The sequence below is a fragment of the Jaculus jaculus genome, chromosome 1, assembly GCF_020740685.1.
Source record: "Jaculus jaculus isolate mJacJac1 chromosome 1, mJacJac1.mat.Y.cur, whole genome shotgun sequence".
Classification (NCBI taxonomy): Eukaryota; Metazoa; Chordata; class Mammalia; order Rodentia; family Dipodidae; genus Jaculus; species Jaculus jaculus.
In genome coordinates, this window is record NC_059102.1 from 279,722,928 (window position 1) to 279,746,138 (window position 23,211).

The 23,211-nt window shown below is 35.7% G+C and overlaps 1 long non-coding RNA gene across 4 annotated transcripts in view; it reads left to right on the forward strand.

The window, feature by feature from the left end:
• The window catches only part of LOC123457659, a 74,171-nt gene that overhangs the window by 14,876 nt on the left and 36,084 nt on the right, over positions 1-23,211 (forward strand). For 3 of the 4 annotated variants that reach the window (XR_006635102.1, XR_006635104.1, XR_006635101.1), the window contains exons 2-3: positions 21,245-21,368; positions 22,222-22,300. This is a non-coding gene — a long non-coding RNA (uncharacterized LOC123457659). The remainder of the gene's footprint in view (positions 1-21,244; positions 21,369-22,221; positions 22,301-23,211) is intronic. The other variant, XR_006635103.1, reaches the window with a different exon arrangement.

Below are 23,211 nucleotides of genomic sequence, written 5' to 3' on the forward strand. Positions count from 1 at the left end.
CAACAGTTGCAATATACTTGAAATTTATAATCATGAGTAGGAGAAAAAAATACCTTAAAATCTTATAATTATGAAAACAAACTCAGAATTATGCCCCTAGTTTTTGAAATAATACTTTGTAATATTTTAAAATTTTATTTATTTGAGACAGAAGAAAAGGCTGAAAGAGAGAGATAATGGTTACACCAGAGCCTCTAGCCACTGCAAATGAACTTCTGACACATATACCACCTTGTGCATCTTAATTTACATGTGTTGTGGGGACTAAACTTAGGTTCTTAAGCTTTACAGGCAAGTCCCTTAACCACTGAACCATCTAAATATCTCAATAATTTTTTTTTTAAATCAGGATTTCTGTATTAATAATTCTTGTTTTTATAATGACAGAAATCTCTTAATAAACAGAGCAATTCCTAGTGGTTTTGATGGTGTATAAAAGCTGGTGTCACTGTCTCAAAATCATTTTTTTTCCTAGGGCTTGAAGGCATTCGTCTATAAATAATGATGAGAAAGAAAACATTTGCAGGAATATCTTTTGTGTGATCAAAAGGTATATCATCTGTGAGGGCTGGAGAGATGTCTTAGCAGTTAAGGTTCTTGCCTGTGAAGCCTAAGGATGCAGACTGATTCCACACTACCCACAGAAACAGGATGCATAAGGTGGATCATGTGTCTGGAATTTATTTTAGTGCCTCAAGGCCCTGGTGCACCCATTCTCTCTCCCTCTCTCTGTCTTTTTCTTTATCTCTCTCCTGTCCTCTTTCTCTTTAAGTAAATTAAAAAAAAAAAACTTATAAAATGTATCTTCTGTGGTAGCATAGTTGGTTCAGTTAATCCCCAGATGGTTGAAAGAGCTCAGATATACTACAGATAATAATATAGATCCAAAATTAACCTCTTCCTTCCTTCCTTCCTTCTTTCCTTCCTTCCTTTTTTTCCTTCCTTTCTTCTTTCTTTCATTTGTTTTTCTCTTTTTTTCTTTCTGGATCTGTCTTCAAAAACTCATAATGGAGAACTATATAAACAAGAAGCATGATTAGAGAAAAGCACAGATCATTCAAACATCACTTGTTACTTGTTTTTTGTTACTGCTGTGGCTTGGGACTTAGCTCAATACACGAGTGCTTCCCTAGCAAGCACGAGGCTCTGGGTTCTGGAAAAAAATAAATATTAATACTGCCTCCTTTTTGAGCTCAAGCATTATAGCAAATATTTTTTCATTAGATTTTAGACCAAAAATAAATGGTCTCAGAATCATAACAAAACAGCAGAAGAGATAGAATGCTATGGAGCTAGGTGAATAGAGACAAAGATGCCCCTCATCACATTGTGACTTACGTAAAGAACTAGATTCTGTGAGCAATTGTAGCTCATGAAACTACAGATTTGGGGGAACTCTCTCTCTAGCTGATAAATGAGTTTCTGCCTCTTGTCATGATAAAACTGATTTTCTTGCTTTTACTATTCTGCTGTCATGTGAATTGCATCAATATCAGCCTCTTTCCTCTTTTCTTCTATGTACTTATACATGAGAAGTGGTTTCTTTTGATCTTTACTGATCCACAAATAACCTTAATGATGTGGGAGTCAGATGGAAAGAGTCATGCTACCTAGAAATTGTTCATATCATTGCCTAGGACTTTGTGGTTTTTTTGGGGGAAGAACTTGGGAGTAGATGTGGCAATAAATTGCAGAAAAAATAAGATTAATATAGTTTCCAAGAAAAAATAGATGAGATTGTTTTATCAAGAAAAAGAATCTTCAGGGATATAGACAATAAGTACACTGTCAGGCCTACATGGAGGTCAAGAATGTGGCACCCTGACCTAAGCATCTAGAAGAAGCCATTGAGGCACTTATATACAAATACCATATTTCTAGGTGGGTCGTAGAAAGAATTTGGTGTGTAATGCTGGCTGTATAGAACTTTTAAGTGTCATAAAAGCATCCCCTGCCATTTTGAACTATTCTGCCATTTTTGTGACAATAACCGCTCAGTAGAGCTCTCACAAGTGCTCATGGCAATGACCACAATGCTCCCACTGGAGTGTATTGCCCTTCCTCCTAACATACTTGATTTTCCCTTAAGAACCTGGTGTGGTATCAATGTAGGTTTTTAACGGCCACCTCAGAAATACTGCTTGCCAATATATCAATATATATTATGTCATATATATATATATGTATATATATATATGTATATATATATATGTATATATATATGTATGTATATATATATATATATATATATATACATATATATATATATATACATATAATTTGCCTTCAATACAGCCAATTATAGATGTTTTGACTTCTTGGCTATAGTTTTATATGTAGTTAAGTGAAGTAAATGCTGGCATTGTATGGGAACTTTGATGACTGAGGGAGGAAATGAAAACCCAGGGACTTGTACATGAGTTATAACCAATGCAAGAAGTTCATTTTTTTTCATCTGTTCTTGGTTTTCATGTTTTGTTTTTTTTTTTTTCTTTTTCTTATTGGAGAGAAAAACCACCTCTGAATGAATGGGAACATTCAAGAAAGGAAAAAGAAATTATCACACAGGTCCAGGGCAAGAATCATTGACCTTTATACCTCTATTACTGTGTGTTTTATAAGGATTAAAAGTTGTGGTGTGGCAGCATACGCCAATTCTATAAATTTTCACAATCTAGTAAAATATAAGAGAAAGTTTTTAAAGATGTTTGATTTGTTATTGGTTAAATGAAATTTTCTACTAGACCAAGGGAAAATAAAATTAGAGGTGTCTGAGATCCAAAGTGTTAATGCACAATTATTTCACCTAATATGTTGTTTGGCACATGTCATCATTTATTTCAGCATGTAGGCTGAAACAAGAATCATACTGTGGACTTTGTCCTCTGAGAACTCATGCAAGGAATTGGACACAGAAATGGAAGATGGAGAGAGACACATAGACAGATAATGGAGAGAGAAAGGACATACAGAGATAGGCAGGATTGCATGTCTAGTTTTGTCTTACAAACTTCCTTATTTCACTTCCATTCACATTCACTTCACTTCATTAATTCTGTGAAGCATAGAAATATTTTTGCTAAGGAATATTCTTTCATGTTTTTCTACTTTTATGTTCATGGCTCTTTCTTTAGAATGATCCCTTTGCTATGCAGGGAAGCTAATGGCAATTTTGCCATAGTATACAGCAGAAATAAGTTTCAACCTGACTACTTTTTAGACTGTTCTAGATGTAGGATTAACTACAGGAAAGCCAGTCCTAAAAGTTGTGCTAATTTTAATGCAATGATGAAGCTGGTGCATACAATGGACTTCTACTGAACTGCTCTCAAATAATTCTAAGAGATCATGTTGGCCGGATTTATATGAATAGCAGAGTTACTTACTTCCCAATGACCATCAGGATTCAGATAGCCATTTCAAAACATATAGCCATCCCTTATTAGGATTCTTTAGGGAAACAGAATCAACAGAAATCAAATTGTGTGTGTGTGTGTGTGTGTGTGTGTGTGCGCAAAAGAGATAACTGATTTTTAAGGAATTGATTGACAGGACTGTTGTACCAGAAACTATAATCTATGCTGGAAACCAAGAAAATCTGAACTTCGAGTGGAAAGGCATATTGCTGGCAGAAATTTTATATAATATTGTGTAATTTCAGAGTACTTACCCAGCATGCCATCCTAAGAATGTGACTCAACAAATGTATACATCATTTTCTTCTGTGAATTCCATTTAAGTCTGCTATGGGCACATGAGTCTTTTACACACCAAGTATGCCGAGCACTTGTTATGTATCAGACTGTTGACAGCCATGTGAGGATTACAAACACAAGTATGAAAGGATCAAGATTGCCTTTCAGAATGGTAATTGAGGCAGTAATCCAGATTAGGCAATTTATCATTGCCAAAACTGGAATAATAGCATTCAAGTGTGAAATGTAAATTTGTTACTCTCTGAACACAAACTAAACACAAGCAGCCATATTTCCTCCATATCCCTGCCCTCAGTGACACATTAGTCAGCATAGTTTCACACAAAATTTACTTTTATTATTTGAAAGCATAGAATGAAAATGCAGCTTATACAGAAGGAAATCTTAATTGTCAAACCCCATCTTCCTTTGAGCATTTACTCCAAGGGCCTGATGTTACCTCGAATTCCTAAACCTCACATAAATCCGCTATCTGTGTGTGTGTGTGTGTGTGTGTGTGTGTGTGTGTATGTGTGTGTGTATACAACAATATGGAGTATAATATGCACTGTGCTGGTATTCTTACTGGAAATAGCATCCCTTCTTTTAATTTTGTTTTTAAATTTATTTATTTGAGAGCGACAGACACAGAGGGAGAGAGAGAGAATGGGTGCGCCAGGGCTTCCAGCCTCTGCAAACGAACTCCAGACGCATGCGCCCCCTTGTGCATCTGGCTAACGTGGGACCTGGGGAACCGAGCCTCGAACCGGGGTCCTTAGGCTTCACAGGCAAGCGCTTAACCGCTAAGCCATCTCTTCAGCCCGCATCCCTTCTTTTGACATATATTAAAGCTGATCATAAAACTTATAGTGAAGTCATGAGATGCATATGGGATATAAAATGTTGAATCTCACTGAAAATGCAAAAATGGAAGAGCAGTGTTGCTTCATGGTTCTTTAGCAAGTTCTATGGGATTCACTCACTGTGCATGCAAAACTCTTTACATATATCAATGGGAACACATAGGCATGTATCTCACAGTACAGGCAAAGTATTGATAACTTTATCACATTTTCACATTGAAAGAATGTGGCTCAGGTCCTGAGTACACTGAATATAAAGAATGATTTGAATAGTTATAATTTCTTTAAAAAAAACTTTATTTTATTTATTTGAGAGACAGAGAGAGAGAGAGAAAAAAAAAAAGGCAGAGAGAAGGAGAGAGAGAATAGGCTTGCCAGGACCCCCAGCCACTGCAAAGAAAAACTCCAGACAAATTCATTCCCTTGCTCATCTTGCTTACATAGGTCCTGGGGAATCAAACCGAGGTCCTTTGGCTTTGCCAGGAAACGCTTTAACTGCTAAGCCATCTTTCCAACCCTGAATAGTATATAATTTCTATCTGTAAAGGCTCAAACCTAGATATAAGTTCAATGCTTGCAATGATACACAACTATTACTTAGTGACATTGTTAATGTACCTTGATCATTTAGAATTACTCTTGGTTAAGTTATAAAAGAAGCAATACATTTAAAATTTTCTATAATTTCTATCTATCATTCCTATCACATCTTCAAAGTGTATCTAAATGTATTTAGTTCATGTTAAGTTATAACCCTCTTATAAGAAGAACCTCAGTGTATAAACATTGTAGTCCAAGATTTCCTACTATTATAACAACCTATTCTACTGTTTTGCTCTTTGTATACGACCCAAGTTTGTTGATGCTATTTCCTTCTATTGAAATTATCTTTCCTTACTGTTTTAAAAATATCAAAGTCTAGTGAAAACAATCTTCTCCAGTAAACCTCCCTCATCAGTCAGTCATTTATGAATGAAATCTTTGCTTTAACACCCACTAGTTTCAGAACTCTCTCCCCTTTAGGGTACTTATCACTTTTCTGTGTAATTATATTTTAATCATTAGAGACCATTTTATAAAGGCAGCATGTTAATCATTCAACATAATGCCTTTGTGCTAAAATTCCAACTGTACATTTGTTGAAGTATTGAAATAATGGATAACAGTTAAGAAAAAATCCCTACAGAAGTGTAATAGACAGTTCTAGAACTGAAATATGTCCAGAAAATTTGAGATTATCAAGTTATTTCTGCCAAAATTGTCTGATTCAATTTTCATACAAAAGTTTCTCTAATTGAGGAAAATAATATAGGAATTACTTCATTTTTACAATAAAGATTATTTTCTCAAGAAATAGCCAGTGTTGAAGACAATGGAAAGAATAGCAGAAGTATACTCTATGAGGAATATACTCTAAATATAAGCTATTGAAAAATATAAATATTGAGCTTTTTAAAGAATAAACAATGGGAAAAATGGACTATATAAAATAAATACAGCATACAAGTAGGATAAGAACTATGGGGTAAAGACACAGACATAATCCTAGAAACCTTGCAGTTTATATACTTCTCAGACTGATTATTAATCTTTTAAAACATATTTTGAAAACCTATTTAAATTTTTTCTTGTAAACGAGGAGACTAGTTCCCTTCTTATAGTAAGTGCAAACAAATATAACACATATATACAGACATACAGAATCAAGCTGGTGTCCATTAATATACTAAGAAAAATCAATGATGGTAATGACATATGAAAGTTTATAGGCTATCAGGTAAGATATATATGACTGCACTTGAGCTGAGCCTTGAATGAAAGGGTGGTAGGAGAAATGGAGGTATCAAAAGAGTTTTCTATACCAATAACACAGAAATTCCAAATGTGTTGATTCAGTAATGTGACTAGGGTGTTGGAGGAGTAGGGCCTCTACAGTGAAATCAGAATGGATAAAGATCACTATATGTAGAACATATAGTGAAGAAGTGAGGCGGGTGGACTGTCATGGAGGGTGTTTTCAAGCCACAGTTAAGTTGTGAAATTATACTTATACCGGGTATGAATTAACTCTCACTGAGTGGGTCTCATATCCAATTAAAGGGCAGTTGAGCATACATAACCCCACAGTGGTTCTTCATACCCTCCCAAGACTACACTGTTCTGAGACCACCAACATTTTGACATGAAGGAAGAAGGCGGACAAAGGGAATGAGACAAATATATAGAAGAAAGAGTACTTGGAAAGAGGAGAGTCCTCAGGAATGAGGGTGGAAAAAGGAGAGAAAAAAGAGAATAATGATATAATTATAGGATCAAATTATAGTATGTTAATATGTTAAAGGTCTCAATAAAAGATTTTTGGCTAAAGGGATTCAATTTAAGGGGGAAATGTTTTGAGATTGCAGCTATTGGAAAGTTTGAAAATTAGCTATGTCTTCTGGGTGAAGAATAAATTGGTCTGGAGTGGAGGCACTTGATTATGATAACCCAGGGGGACAGTATAGTGAAAATGTGGGTGCCTACAAAGGGAGATAGCAATGGAAATGGTGAGACATGGATGGATAAACATCAGAGAGGTATCATCTTTTCTTGACTCTTAAGATTCTACTGGCTGTAGTTTGAAGAAGTCTCTTTTTGAGAAAATTCCATTGTATGATATTCGTAGAATAATTATTCCCAAACTTACTCTCTAGGGAACTCTATGGTTGGATCAAGTCCTGATCCTAGTTTGTTGAGAGGTCTGAGGGATGTGCATTGTGTTATATGTCAAGCCAGATCCCAGGGCTCCAAGGCTACTGTTTGTTCCACTAACTTTCACATGTGCCAAGTATTTTTTTATTTTATTTTTCATATCCAAGGGGAGATTTGATTTTAAATGAATAAAGTGTTTTGACATTAGGAAAAAATCCTAAATACTGACTAAATGGCTAGTTTCATTAAAAATTATTGGCTTTATTTTTTTAAAAGATGGACATAGTGATTTCTGCTGTGTTTTGGATTCTGTAGTCTGAAGACAGATATGTAGTGCTTTACTCTGAATTTTTGTGCCAACCACGATTAATGGAACCATGCTTATAGTCTATTAGAATTATTTTCTACGTTGCTTTAGTTTTAAATATTTGTGTTTAAAGTGCACAAGTTCTTAAAAGCCTAAAAATATCATTTGCCAAAGTGTTTCTAAGTGTTAAAAAATATAAGGGCATTTCTGGTCCTGACCATTCAGATACTTTTTTTATTTGCAAAATTTTAATTTATTTTCTATCTTTGACCATTAAATGCATGGATACTATGTGTTTTGGCTGTATTCTCTCCAATTACTCTCTTATCTCCCTCTCCTCCACCCTTCTTCCCCATTAATTCCCATCTTACTTTCATGACTTGTTGATTTCACCACCAATGGGGAGGGGATAGAAGCAACTACAATCCTGCTGGGGTACTTAATGACATCTAATCATTTCTGGGAGAGGGGGAGTCAGGTTCATCAATTGGTGTAGCCACTCGTAAGTTCTTCACTCCACAGCAAATAACCTTGCAATAATATTTTTATATAGAAATATTTCTCAATCAACTATGTGTTTCTTTGAACATGTTAACAAATCCACTAAGAGATTTACTTACAATGATGGTTTTGTGCTATAGAATGCATATTATTATGATATTAGAATTCTCCCTTGCTTTTTCCTTAGTATTCTGGAATAAAGTTTTCAAGATTTTTAGAAACTTTTATATTTAGCGTGCTAGAACACAGTCCAAATGGCCAGATTTCCATCAAGAAATATGGATACCTGCTTTAAGTCTTCCTTTCACATATTGATGAGTCGTGTTTCCCCTACTATATTTATTTTGCATATTTCTACTTGTGACACACCTGACTCAAGGTCATTCAACCCAAATACTTCATTCTTTTACCTCACCTCTTTCTCTGGAAACTCAGTGAATACAATGTATCATGTGCTTTTCACAGTCCACAAATTCTTGATATTCTGGTGAAGGTAGGAAGAAAAACAAATAATTGGATACAACCAATACTTTCTGAGAATCCTATTTCTAAATAATCATCAATGTTCAATATAACTAAGCAAAAAGCTTGAGAAGCTAAATAATTATCTATTGTGACTACCAATGCCTTATTCTTAAAGAAAAAATATGTTTTAGGCATTCAAACTGAATTTTGAAATGCTTAAATTTAATTTTTGGTTAGAACAGATTTCATATGGATATATCATGCGTTGGTACCATCTTTTCCTCCTCCCTGCCCCCATTCCACAGGGGCCCTTCCTCAGTGGGGTTGCTGCTATTCCCCATGGGCTTGTGAGTTGTGTTCTATGTGCAATAGTCAGTTATTAGGGGTGGGCAATGCCTTTGGGCATGACATCCCAACCTGTAGCTCTTACAATCTTTCTGCCCCCCTCTACCAAAAATTCCCCTGAACCTTGGTGGGCATGTTTTAATTCTACTTTAGTGATAAGCTCTTAGGAGTTTCTGGATTTCCGCTTTGGTATGTGTTGAATATCAGCATCTGCCTCCTTCGCCCTGGCGCCGACTGTCAGGCTCAGCGTGGAACCTGAACTCTGGCTCATCTCCCCACTTCCTCAGTGGTCGCACCTGGGCCTTCTCTGAAATGCAAGGTGTGGTTTATCTCCTCTGTTCTCACTGCCTTCTGAAGAAGACAGATTCTCCAATAGAAAGTGAAGTCAGCACAGGTTTGATAGGATAAACATTATTAATTTACAGGGATTTTGTTGGATGTAGCCCCTCTTTTCACAAAGACTGGTAGGAACTTGACATTGGATAACATAGTCTTTGTTTCCATAGGATTCTGGCCTGGTTCCAAGTTCCAGATATGGGTTCCTTTTCTTTCCACAGAGCAGATCTCTCAGCCAATCAGAAAGTCACTGGTTACCCACCAAGGCTGTTTGTTACCACTGCAGGGTGTGTACTTCTTGTCAGGCTAGCTACTTGCTTATACTGTTGTTGGCCACTTTCCCCCAGTAGCTCCTGTACTGCTTTCTAGCACTAGATGGAATAACAGGTAACTGGCTCACTTCTGGATTCAAGCCAGGTCTCTCAGTGTTCTGTGTCAGCAGCATATGGTGTCTTCAGCAATAGGGTTATACCTTTTACCTCAGGCGGGTAATCAAGTGCTTTGTCAGAAACCTGTATTGTATTAGAGACCTCCTAGGTCTCTCCAATCAACAGCTCAATGTGGGCAGCACTGATTTCTGGTACTGGAAGGTACAGGTTAGAGCCATTTTTTTTTTTTTTTTTTAAGATTAGGTTTCATCCCACACTCTTCAGAATCCTTCCGTTCAGACACTGTTTCCTGTATGCCAGTTGAAAGTTAAATCTTTTAGTCTACCTTCAAGGAGAAAGGTTTCTGTAGTTCCAGTTCATTCTGGGTTTAGTTTTGTGTTTATTTTCCCCCAACCTCCCCTTCCATCTCCTAAAACCTTTTCACCCCTCTTGTCTGGCCCTCAAGTTGCCTATCCAGTATGCAAGCCACTCAAGCTGATCCAGGTTAGGAACCACAGATGAGTGAGAACATGTGGCATTTGTCTTTCTGTGGTTGTGTATTTGCTGAATATGATTTGTTCTAACTCCATACAATTTCCTACAAAGGATGGCAAGCATTAAAATAATCAAGGAAAACAAATGTTGGTGAGGATGTAAGGAAAGAGCAACTCTTATTCACTCTGTGGAAATGCAAACTTGTATAACTATTATGAAAAGAAATATGGAAATTCCTGAAAAAGATGAACATAGGAGTACCAACAGATCCAGTTATTACTTTACTGGACATTTGCCCTGAATGGTCCAAGCTTCACTAAAGAGGTATTTCCTCAACCATGTTTTTAGCTTCTCCATTCATAATAGCCAAGAACTGGAATCAACCCAGTTTCCCATCATTGGAAGAATGTATTTTGAAGTTGTGATGCATTTACACAATGGAATCCTACTCAGGAGTAAGAGAAAACAGTACAATAAACTATTTTTCTGCTTCATTAGTGATAAATTCTATCATTTCTTTCAAACACTTTCCTACTGGATCTTTATTTATCATTTCATTTTTTTTTTTTTTTTTGGTTTTTGGATTTCAAACATAAAGGGAATGTACATGGATAGATAAGAGACCAAAGGATGGATGCAGTAGGAGGTGCTTAAGTTCTCTTATCTAGGGTTATTTTTGTTGACTAAATTTGGGGTGAACTTCATTGAAATAAGAGTCATCTCTGAAAATTCATTGTTACTCAGGGCAACTAAGATGGTACTAAAGTAGTTTGGCAGCAATATCCTCAGTTAAATGGTATCTTAATCTCCTTCCAGTGAAAATACAGCTTATGATTTATATTGCTATGTTTAATTGAAGATAAACAAGTAAGTTTCTTGTCTTAGAAGACATATAGTGAATATTTATTAGGTTGTTGAAAAATAAATTATAATAGCATATTCTGACAGAGAAATGAATACTTAATTGGGTGATTAAATTCACTGAAAGTCAGGCATGCTTAAATCCTGAATTGAAAGTTTTAGATATTTAAAAAAAAACATTTGTATACAAAGAAATGTGAGTGTTTTTTTCCAATTTTCTATTATGCATTGTTCTGTCCCACTTACAATGAAAACAGTAATCACGGTGAGAGAATGTAGTGGCACAGGAATTTAGTTTTATTGGGTTCCAGGGACCTGAATTTTCTAATCTAATTAATGAAAAAATATTCTCCTTCTCAGGATGATAATTATCTCAAATATTTAAGTTTACTAAGCTTATAATTAGCACTGGAGATATTTTCTCATAGAACTAAGAGACCACAGCCAAATAATTCTTGAAATTACAGAATGGAAATCTAGTAACATGTGAAAATAAATGTTGTTTAAGTAATGTACTCTTAATCAATTCCCTAATTTAATGTGTTCACTGAGAAAAAGTTAATTGTGTTTAAGGAGATATTGCTGCATGGTGAATAACAAAATAGTTGCTAAAGTAGGGGATGGCGAGATGAGCCAATGGTTAAGGGTATTCACCAAACAAGCATGAGGATCTGAGTTTGATCCCCAGCATCCATACAAAAAGGTCAAGTGTGGCCATACGTGCCTTAACCCCAGTACTGAATGAGGCAGACAAAGAAGGATCACTGTGGCTCACTGCTCAGCCAATCTAACCAAAACCACATTAGATGTAGGGTCAGTGAAAGACATCTCAAGGAAATGAGGAAAGAGAACCATAAAGGAGGACACATGAGCTTCTCCTTAGACCTTCCAGCCACGTGTGCACACAAGGCATGTACACTTGCACATGGCTGTGCATACTCTACACACACATGCCACCCTCCCCCCAGTTTTTACTTGTATGAGAAGAAAAACAATTTTTTTTTTTTAATTTTATTTATTTATTTATTTGAGAGCGACAGACACAGAGAGAAAGACAGATAGAGGGAGAGAGAGAGAATGGGCGCGCCAGGGCTTCCAGCCTCTGCAAACGAACTCCAGATGCGTGCGCCCCCTTGTGCATCAGGCTAACGTGGGATCTGGGGAACCGAACCTCGAACCGGGGTCCTTAGGCTTCACAGGCAAGCGCTTAACTGCTAAGCCATCTCTCCAGCCCGAAAAACAAATTTTGAATGATTTTTCTTAGGAAACATTTCTAAAGGAAAATTTCTTATTATTGGAAATTATGTTTTAGGTTTGTTACTTTACCCTCATTAGTATTTTTTGTCAAAGAACTTCAAAGAAAATGTTTATAATATATTAGAAAGAAAAAGTTTATGCCTTTTCCATTCAACACATCTTTCTTCCTGGAGCTAAATGACAAGTGATTTAAATCTGTTCCTAGCTTAGAAAATGTAACGTAATAAGCAATGAGAATTTCCAAATAAATAGGAACATCACCTGCTTTCATGAGTAACTAGTATTTATTTATGGATGAGGAGACCCCAGAAACAGGCTGAGATGACTGTTGTGCAATGGATACATATGATTTGCATACCATTTTATTGCACTGAAAATTGGCTGACAAGTTCATAGCTATTCTGTCTTGCATAAAATAAAAGAAAATCAGTTAAAAAAAAAAGCTGCATGACCATTTTCTATTTTTCTTCCATGGAGAATGCTTGACTGATAACTTAATTTTGCAACATTTTATATAATGAGATAAAAAAATATTTGAAAAACTGAATCACGTGTCATTGTAATTTGTAAAAGTCTTTTAAGTGATTCCACAAATAATTAAAAATTATTTTTTTCTCAAAATAGTTCATTACATTTTCTAACATTTAGATTAGATTAGATTTTTGTTTTGATGAAAATTATCTTCTGATAAGTCTACAGATTTTATAAACCAGAAACTAATTAGTTTTTAAACATATCATGGATAAGTGATATTAGAAATATTTGCTAAACCACATACTTTGATTTTACTTTCTAATATTAGAATTTATAAACATAATTTCCCTGCAAAACAGATTGGATTACTCTTTGTCAGTGGTGGGAAAGAGGAAAGAATATTGCTGATTGATGGTAGTTATTGTCACTATTTGGCTTTGACTACGAGGCACATATTGACCATGTTCTGTTGTTCATCACAAATAATTAAGTTTTTCTCATATTTATAGGCACCATACATGTCCATTTCTAACCTATAATTACACTATAAAGAAAATTGTAATTGTTACTTCAATGTAGAGACATTATAACCATAGCTTATTTGTGATGGAAGAGACCTCACAGCTCTTCTTTAATCTTAATAGTTTCTGCTAATAGCACATTATGAAAAAAAGTAAGCTGTTTTCCTCCTGTGGGCTCAGTATGTTTTACAAGTAGCAGTGTTTGGAGAGATGACAATGGCAGGAAATGTATGGGGATGTGCTAACTAAAGAACACAGAAATGCAAAACTAAACGATCTTCAGAACTCTGAGTTAAATTTGAAAGAACATTCCTGTTTGGCAAAGTATGGTATAGTGTTACTGTTTATTTGGTGGCAAGGAATCAGAAGAAGGGGCAGGATGGGATGTCAAAGCTACTAAATTATCTGTGAGAGAGCTTTAATGCTCCAATGGGTTCCTTGCTCTTCCTTGAGCTCTTTTGGTGAGGAATGCTAGTTTGCAGTTGAGGTCTCAACAGAAACCTTACATCTTGTATTACAAATCCCCTCGGCAACAACTCAGAGGATGAGCAAACAGAGGAGTCAAACCACTATCATACAAAAACTACTTGAGAGACCTAACAGAACATTTCTACAGGTCCAACTTGGATGTTTGCTTTATTCATTCTTGCTTTTCATTAACTCTTTTACCAGTGCTTGGAGTCCAAACCCAAGGCCTTCTACATTCTAAGCCACATCCTCCTACTGAGCTATGCCCAGATATTCTCCTAAACCCAGTAGCATATATAATTAATAAAATTCATGTCTCTATAGTTTAAATCGTTTTTGTTTCATTTGTATATTTTTTGCATTCTAAGAAAAGGTCATATGCTCTAACTCAGGCTGCCCTGTCCTCTGGGTAATTCTTCTGCCTTTGCCTCCCATGTGGCAAAATTGCACCCTGAGGCACCACTAAAATTTTAGTACTTTGCTACAACACACACACACACACACACACACACACACACACACACACACACACAGAGAGAGAGAGAGAGAGAGAGAGAGAGAGAGAGTTTGTTGGCTGTGACAATATACTCAGAGGTCATTGTTCTATTTCCAAAAGTACACCAAATACTTCTGAGTAGTTTCTTCTAAGGACTACTAGAATGAGATCTGATGGAACCTAAAAGAGCAAGGGAAATTTTCTTCCTCCTGTCTGGTATTGGCGATGTTATGCACCACACTATTGAGTAAATTTAATGGATAGAAGTGGCTCTGGCATCTTCACCCAGATTACAGAGTACACAATCCTTAGCAAAACTCATTTCCACCAACAGTTTCAAATATTAGAATATAAGTACACTAGAATATACACCTTCCTGTGAGAATAATCTACTTTGTTTCCTCTCTCTCTCTCTCTCTCTCTCTCTCTCTCTCTCTCTCTCTCTCTGTCGTCAAAGCTATCATCTTACTCATAGTAGAAAAGAACTCTAGCATTTAGGTACATCTACAACTCTCAATTGTTTTAATGTAAATTTAACATTAATAGTTAAAGTAATAAACTTTATTGTTTATACTTAAAAGTCTCCCAAGAAGATCTAAAATTTGAGGATATATTTAATGTTTTCCAAAATATTAACCTATAAATATCATGAGATAACATGACTCTGCCTTTTATATTTATTTCTATAGGATGGTAGAACTGAAGAGAATGTAACTATTGACTTTTTTTGTATTTTTGATTGATTAACACATTATATTTTCAAACATATTTAATTTTTAAAATATTTTAACTTTTAATACATTTGAGAGGTAGATCAAAAGAGAGAGAGAGGGCTGGAGAGATGGCTTAGCGATTAAGCGCTTGCCTGTGAAGCCTCAGGACCCAGGTTCAAGGCTCGATTCCCCAGGACCCACGTTAGCCAGATGCACAAGGTGGCGCACGCATCTGGAGTTCGTTTGCAGTGGCTGGAGGCCCTGGCGCGCCCATTCTCTCTCTCTCTCTCTCTCTCTCTCTCTCTCTCTCTGCCTCTTTGTCTGTCGCTCTCAAATAAATAAATAAAAATAACAAAAAAAAAGAGAGAGAGAGCGAAAGAAAGGGGTGCTCTTTGGCCTCCAGCCACTGCAGACGAACTCCAGACTCATGTGCCCCCTTGTGCAACTCGTTTACATGGGTCCTGGGGAATCAAATATGTGTCCCCTGGCTTTGCAGACAAGTGCCATAACCACTAAGCCATCTCTGCAGCCCTTTCAACAATATTTGTAATAACTAGAATGTTGCTTATAGTTAATAGCACATAGTGTTCATTTAATGCTTAATAAAGTACAAGAAATTTTATAATTTGGAATTTTTACATAGTTTTCTTACCTATAAGCTCTAAAATTGAAAAACCTAGTAAAATATTTTAATCACTTACAATTAACATAGCTACATTTTGATTTGTATCCCACTTCAGTGGTTCATTTGAAGACATTTATTTCATTGGTTAAATTTGTCACAATGAGGGGATGGAGAGATGGCTTAGTGGTTAAGGCACTTGTCTGCAAAGACCAAAGACCTCGGTTTAATTCCCCAGAAGTCACATAAGCCATATGCACAAGGTGGCATATGCATCTGGAGTTCATTTGCAATGGCTGGAGTCCCTGGTGCCCTGGTGTGCCCATTCTCTATTCTTTCTCTCTCTCTCTTGTTTACTCTCAAATAAATAAAATGAAAATATTGTTTAAATGTCACTGTGAATATAAGATGCTAAAATATAAAGTATGTCTCATTTATTTTTCTTCATTCATATATGAAGACAATATTAAATAATTGTATTGATTTTTTTTTTTTTTTCCTTGTGAGTGATCAAGAGAGAATTGACTGGCCAGGGCCTAAGCAACTGCAAAGAACTCCAGATGCATGCGCCACCTTGTGTGCATGTACCACCTGTGCACATGTATCACCTCATGCACCTGGCTTATGTGGGTTCTGGGGAGTCAAGCCTGGATGCTTAGATTTTGCAGGCAAGTGATTTAGCCACGAAGCCATCTCTTCTGTATGGGTATTGATTTGCAATTGAACTCTATGAACACTGAGTATACCTTTTTGCCTTTAATTCAAAGACACTGATGGTTTGGCTAAGAAAAAATAAAGTAAGTGTTTTTAACTCCTCTGTCAATTATGTGGAGGTATATTGCACATGATCATAGGGAACTGCCTGCTTTGTAGGACACTGTCTATTCTCATCCATCTAGGGTTAAGACATGATTAACTAAGAACTCCCACAAAAGCATGTAACTCTAGCTATGAAGCACAGTGTAGATGTGTTTTTGTTATGCTTGAATAGTCAAAACACATTCTTAATGCACAATGTAGTACACAGTGAAACAAAAGCATTTCCTTGCTTTTGTCATCATTTCTTGTCCTGCTATTCATCCTATTAAACCAGAAATAAACATTTGTTGAACCAGTTTTATAGTTAACAGTTTCAGGGTAAGTATTTGTAATATACAGTGTTTTTTTTTGAAATCACTTATGAGACAAAGCAATTCATTTTACAAATTAGGTATAAATTAAATTTCTAATTCCACTTTGAAGGTCCAAGACTTGAAATTGAACTCAGTGTTTCTAAGACATGGAGACACCATGTATTACCCCAGTTTGTTACTTTCAAGGTCAGTCAGTCCCCACTTTATGATACATATAGAAGATAAAGACACCACATTTCCCAGAGAGTTTTGTCCAGGGAGCTTTAGGCAGAAAGTAGGTCAATTGCCCAGCAATCTGCCTAATTAATGATTGTGTATTTCGTTTGAAACTTCATGAATATACTCACTCCCTCAAAATATCTTATATCCACCAGAGCTATCCTATTAGATATTCTTATTTCCAGAAGTGTTATATAAAAATGGACCTTAAACATCTTATATATTTTTAAATATATTGCCTTCCTTCATATTTATTTGCCAAAAATCTCTTTTCTAAAAAGAAATGATTTTCTTCCCAAATTTTAAACATCATTTTAGTTTGAATTTACATGAGGATATTTTGCACTGAGAGAAATGACTTCACTCTATAAGCATGCGATTAAGTGTTCAGAAATGTAAAATCTAATCATTTCCCCTGAAGTGTTATGTGAGTACATGTGGCATGTGAATGTCTGCAAGGAGCCCCTCAGTGTTACCCCACAGTGCTGTGATGTGTCTGCCTGTATTTCTGTGCGCTACTGTTTCAGTTTCATTTGTCAGCAAGACTTTGTTTACCCTGCTTCCTGTTATTAATTATGAGAAGCAGGTTTTCTTGAACTATAGGAGAGACTCTTTTAACTCTTGTCCAGACACTTCAAGGCAAGATATGGATGGTTCCTTTAACGTTTGTACAAAGCCGGAAACTGAATTATAAAACATAGTTTCTTCTCACAGCTTACAAGTTCTTATCTCTCACAAAAATAAAAAGACAGCAATAATAAAAAGAAAGTCACAGTCCATCCTGGTGACCAGACACTGGGATTGCGGAGTTGTTTCCTTGTTCATCTGCAGGTCACAGTATGTGTTCTGAACCACACAACTAACTTGTAAAGTGGCACAGACATAATCAACTGCTAGAAGTCAAGACAATAGAGTTTGATGTAGAGTTGTCCATAAAGAGACAAAAATACTGATCTCCTCTAGTTTTGGGTGGATTACAAAGATTTTTCTTACAGAAACATCTGGTCATTCTATCTAGTGCTCGCTCTCTGTTTCTCTACCCCCACCACCTCTCTCTGAAATAGAAGCAAATATATTTGCATGTATTAAAAACATAAAGAAGCCAAAACATCTGGAAATTTTAGATGAAAGGCAAAATAGTTATGGGGGAAAATCCCGATTACAAAATGCAGATGTTTAATTTGGCTGTCAGTTTTGTTTCAAGAAAATAAGAGCAGAAATAACCAGAAGCCACTGGTGGAAAATTAAAATACTTGCATGAGTCCTTGCCAAGGTAGAAGCAATGAAATTGGTAACACAATAATATGGACAGGGCCTTTCTAAACTGAGGTCTGAAAATGTTAGCCTGTGCAATTTAGTAAATTAGCCATTTCCAAAAAAGGAAAAAAAAATCTTTTCCATTAAAGCACAATAAAAGTTCTTCATATTCTGTTCTTTCTTTGGTCACTAACATTGACCAGCTATTCCAGGTTTGGCTTTCATCAGTGACAAGATCTTTCCCCCACCCTTGTAGTCCCTAATACTGCTGAGTGGCCAGAAATTACAGATGCAAGCAAGCTGACAAATGCCGGCCAGGCCCCTCCCCCAGTGCCTCGACAGTCAAAGCCCCTGCCAGAATGTGCCTGAAAGCAGCGCGCCTTGAAGACAAAGACACAAAGATTTCATTTGCTCAGGGAAAATAGATTTCATGTGTAAAACACTAGTGAGAAAATTGAAAGCTGACACATCTGTGTAATTTCAGAGGCGAGGCTGCATTCTCAAAACGACTCAGATTGAATTCAAATGCACCAAAAAGCCTAACAAATGTTATTTTTTAAAATAAAATCTCCCGGTCTGTTAAAAAAATAAAATAAAAGGACACCCAATAGCTATGGCAAAATATTTTATTTGTTTAAGCACATGGTTAAAAAGGAAAAAGAATATTGAGCTCAGTAGAGAGATACTGATTATGCACAAGCATTGGATAAAAAATTAATACTGGCTCCCATCATAGAGTCTGCAAAATAAGAAAGTTTTCATTTAATACAAAACCATATTGAATTAAAGGTTTCTGAAAGATAGTTTTAACTCCTATGAGTTTGTTTCCTGTGCAGAGAAATCTCCTCCCAGCAGCCCCAGGGTATCATTACTGGAGAGACCTCATGCTTTATTAGAGATGCAGACCTTGGCATCTGAGCCTTGCCAATCATGCAAGTTTCAGCTTGTGTGCCCAAAGCACTGCTTCCACAGTGAAGGCTGTCTGTTTGGTTTCCTCAACATGCCAGGTGATGAGTAGGTGCAAAGGCCAGGGTTGAGACACAAAGAAAGATAATCTACTGGGAAAGATTATTCCATTCTTCCTGTCTCCCTACATCCCTACCCAACTGACTCGGTAGTTGAGCTCAGTGTATGCAGAAAGCTTGGTACAGGGTGCTTTTGAAAGTACACTATTAACAGGTTAAAATATAATTAATAATAGCTGTCATGGGTAATAGACCAAGAAATTGCACTGGGGATATTTTAATTAAAAAAGTTTTATAACAAATTCAAAAAAAATCAAGAACACATTTTGTACTTTTCTGTACCCTACCAAATTCCTGAAATTCTTAAATTTCATTATCCAATAGAAATGAGAAGAGGGATGCAATTATTTCATAATCCAAAAAGAGACACCTTGAGATATCTTAAAGGATAATGGGAAAATTGGGCAAAATCTATGAGTATTAAAATATTTTATGACTATTATTTCTAAAATATTCATGCTGTTATACATTGGAAGTATCAGTCTTGATCTAAGAAGAATACTAGATAACATTCGTTGACATGTATTTATGACATTAGCTAGATAAATTGATATATCATTTGTGATATTAAAATATTCTAATGGATCTCAAACTATCCCTTCATGTCATAAAAAGAATAGTAGTTTGGTTGCTAATGAGCATATCTCTTTTTTAAATCCAATTCAGAATACTATAGTCTTCCTTAAACTACAGTTCTGTCTATCTGTAATATAAAGAAGGTCCTCAGTTGTAGGAAATGGAAAAATAAATTTCCAAAGGTAGCATTCATTCCAAAAAGGTCATTTGTTGGAGTGAGGAGAAAAGCTGTGAATTATTTCTTGTTTTAAAACATAATAGTATGATATGCATAGAAACTCTATATCATTAATGGAGATAGGAAGTCCCTAACATTTCTTACTATAAATCTGCCAAAAGCAATACAGTTACCACACCACAGATGAGATGAGTTGCCAGATACTTGTTTCCCTTTTGTAATGTTTCACCATTCTGTAACCTCGAATATGGCACTCTCATTTAAAAATATCTGGAAGTGTAACTGACATATGACTTCCATGGATTGATTCTCCCTGTACTTTTTTTTTGTTGTTGTTATTTTTCTAAGTGCACAGAGTCTCTGAATGTTGTGGTGTCAGCTAGAAAGGAGGGCTCTTCAAAGGAGCCCTCTGCCTTCCCCCGGGGCTGGAATCTCAGTGGAGGACACATTGAGTTATTAGAACCTTTCTTCATATTTTCAGCCAACAGGGTCATGCTTGCCTCTCGACTATGCTTCCTAAGCAGTCCCTGGAGTCTCAGCCCAGGTGCCAGCAAACACAGACTATCATAGGCAGAAGACAGGTTGTGATATGAAAAAAGTTAAAAAATATTTTTAATATGAAAATAACAAATATGCTCAGGAAGGGAGAATGCCTAACCTAAGAAAATGAACAAACTTTGATATTAGAAAACATTTTGTAACATCATAGTTGTTCTTTTTTCCAAAACTACCTGAATTCTCCAGTTCAATAATAAAAAGGTATGCATTTGCTTGTCTTCATTTAGCCTGATTAAAAGATGAACAAATGACATTCAATATTGTCTTATCTGAATACTTGAAAATTCAATCATATTAAAGACTTGAATGACATAAAGATAACATGGTATTAATAAATAAATTAGTCTCTTATGAGAAATGAGACAATATGAACAAGGCTAATATATGTAAGATGTTTCCAAATAAAAGCTAGATTTCATTAATAATTGAGATAGTATTTAATATTTTAAAAGGTATGGGAAATTTATTCAAAGAAAAACTGAACATTATAATTAATTATCAGGTTGGAAGTAGCTAAAATTATTAGCTTATTTTTCAGGGGTCTCTCATTAGACAAGGCTTAGTTAGGGAAAATGGAACCTCAGTGTGCTCTGGTGCCAAATTAATAGTCCTAGAAAAGGTTCAAGATGCCAAAAGTGGGCCATCTCTATGGATTGTGGACTGGAAAACATCCCCAAAAGGACAAAAATCAACTTCATCTGGTTTGCTTAACTTGGCCTCCATTAATACAATATTGTTTGTTTCTTTCTTTCTTTCTTTCTTTCTTTCTTTCTTTCTTTCTTTCTTTCTTTTTTCTTTTTTTTTTTTTTCTTTTTTGCAGAGGAATCTTCCCCAAATGATCAGCTAATTTATGAAGGAAACTGAAGGGAGTTTGCTCTACAACTCCAATGACAACTCTGCAGAAACTGAGAAATATGGATATCTCCAGAAGACTATAGAGTTTGGTGAGTTGTACCCTAAAATTAAGTTGTGTTGAAGGCACGTTGTTTCTTTCAGCTCAGTTAAAACCTTTGTTCTTTCTGTGGCAGAGAATTTTCTTTCTTTTTGTTTCTCAGTCTTTTCTTTTTTCTTTCCCCTGTTTCTCTCCCCAGACCCCCTTCCCTTCCTCTTTTCTTCTTCCTCTCATTAGCAGCTGTCTTTTATAATTGATGTTGTTTACTGTCCTTCTTCACATATGTGCCACATCACTTAGGCAAACCAGCAGACAGGGTACCTAAGTACACAGTAGAAGAGAATGGTATGCATGAGATGCTACACTGTCTCATCAGGGCAGTTATAATAAGCATCTTGGTGCCACTGAATGCAATGCTGTATTCAAATAATAGCTTTCATCTTCACTCTTTTTAAATATAAAAGTAAACCTTAAAGCCCTTTGAAGGACCTAACCAAACAACATACACATTAAAATAGATCAGTGTGGCTTTGAAAAACATGCTTATGTAAAATCTATGAAACATCTTATCTTTTCAAGAATGACCTCCAGGTAAATGATGGCTTTTAATAAGCCCCATGACAATCTCAATTATGAGAATCATCTTCCATGCTCCGTGTGCCATTTTATGTTCCTAGCAGGGAACTGTTTTTACACAGCAATAATTTCCAGGGCTATCTGCTGTTCTCTGTGTGTAAAGTACATTTGAGTATTTCCTAATTTTTCTTAAAAAAGCAAAACAAGCAAACAAAAATAAAACAAAACCTTTGTTAAGTGGTCAGACAGACTGGAACTAGACGATTATAGGTGAGAGGGGTAAAATGATGGGTTAGAAGCTGTAATTTCTATTTCTGTGGTGGCAACAGAACCAGCAGCTGGAGTCAGGCGATTAAGATATGACGACTGAAGCCCAGAGCCTGGATGTGCAGACTGCCCAGGCTGGAGGTAAGCCAGACCCGGGTTTGGAGATGTTGTTCATAGTGAAGATTCCTTGCTGGGTGCTTTCTCAGTTAGTTTCCATCTCCCACACCTTGGACCCACTTCCCAGTTGCTTCATTGTTTTTGAAAATGCCATGTTTGATTTTTCTTCTTCACAATTTCTTACCTTAAAGTAAAATAAAACAAAATAAAAACATCAGTGGCTGGACTCCTGGCTACTGTTCCATGTTGGCAGCTCCTAGCAAAAGTCAAACAATATATTTGCAAATGATACACAGTATCTCAAAGACTATCCTCAACTGACCAGGAACTAACACACTGTTGTACATTCTACGGCTGTAGATTTCTGGTTCAAGCATCTCCTCAGGAATGGAAGGGTCTTAAAGGTGATAAAATCTAGGATCCTATCTAGCTTATGTATTCCATTAAGTTCTATTTATAAATTATTCTTGTTTTTACATTGGATTGAACAGAATTTTAGAATCAATAGAAGGCATAGAAATTGTACAATGTGACTTTCATATTCAGATGAAAATAATCAACTCTAGGAAGTAATCTGTCTTGTCATTCCAATTACTTCAAACAGCCATTTGCTGAATTATAGTTTTGCATATGTTAGTTAGGAAAATATTCACTCAGAAATACTCACTATGAGAAATGGTAGGGGAGATATATAATTTTCAAAATATAGACATACTAAAATGTAACTATGATTCAACATAAGTAAGTGCTCATATTAAATTGCTTGAGGATAATATTCATAGAGTAAAATTTACTTTATATATTTTGTGAAATCTATATATGTATGATGTACAACTAAGTTCTGTACATTGATGAAAATATATTTTATATATTATCCTTATTTGGCACTTTTTTGTATGCTGATTATAATTCTCAGGCCTGCATGCTTAACTAGA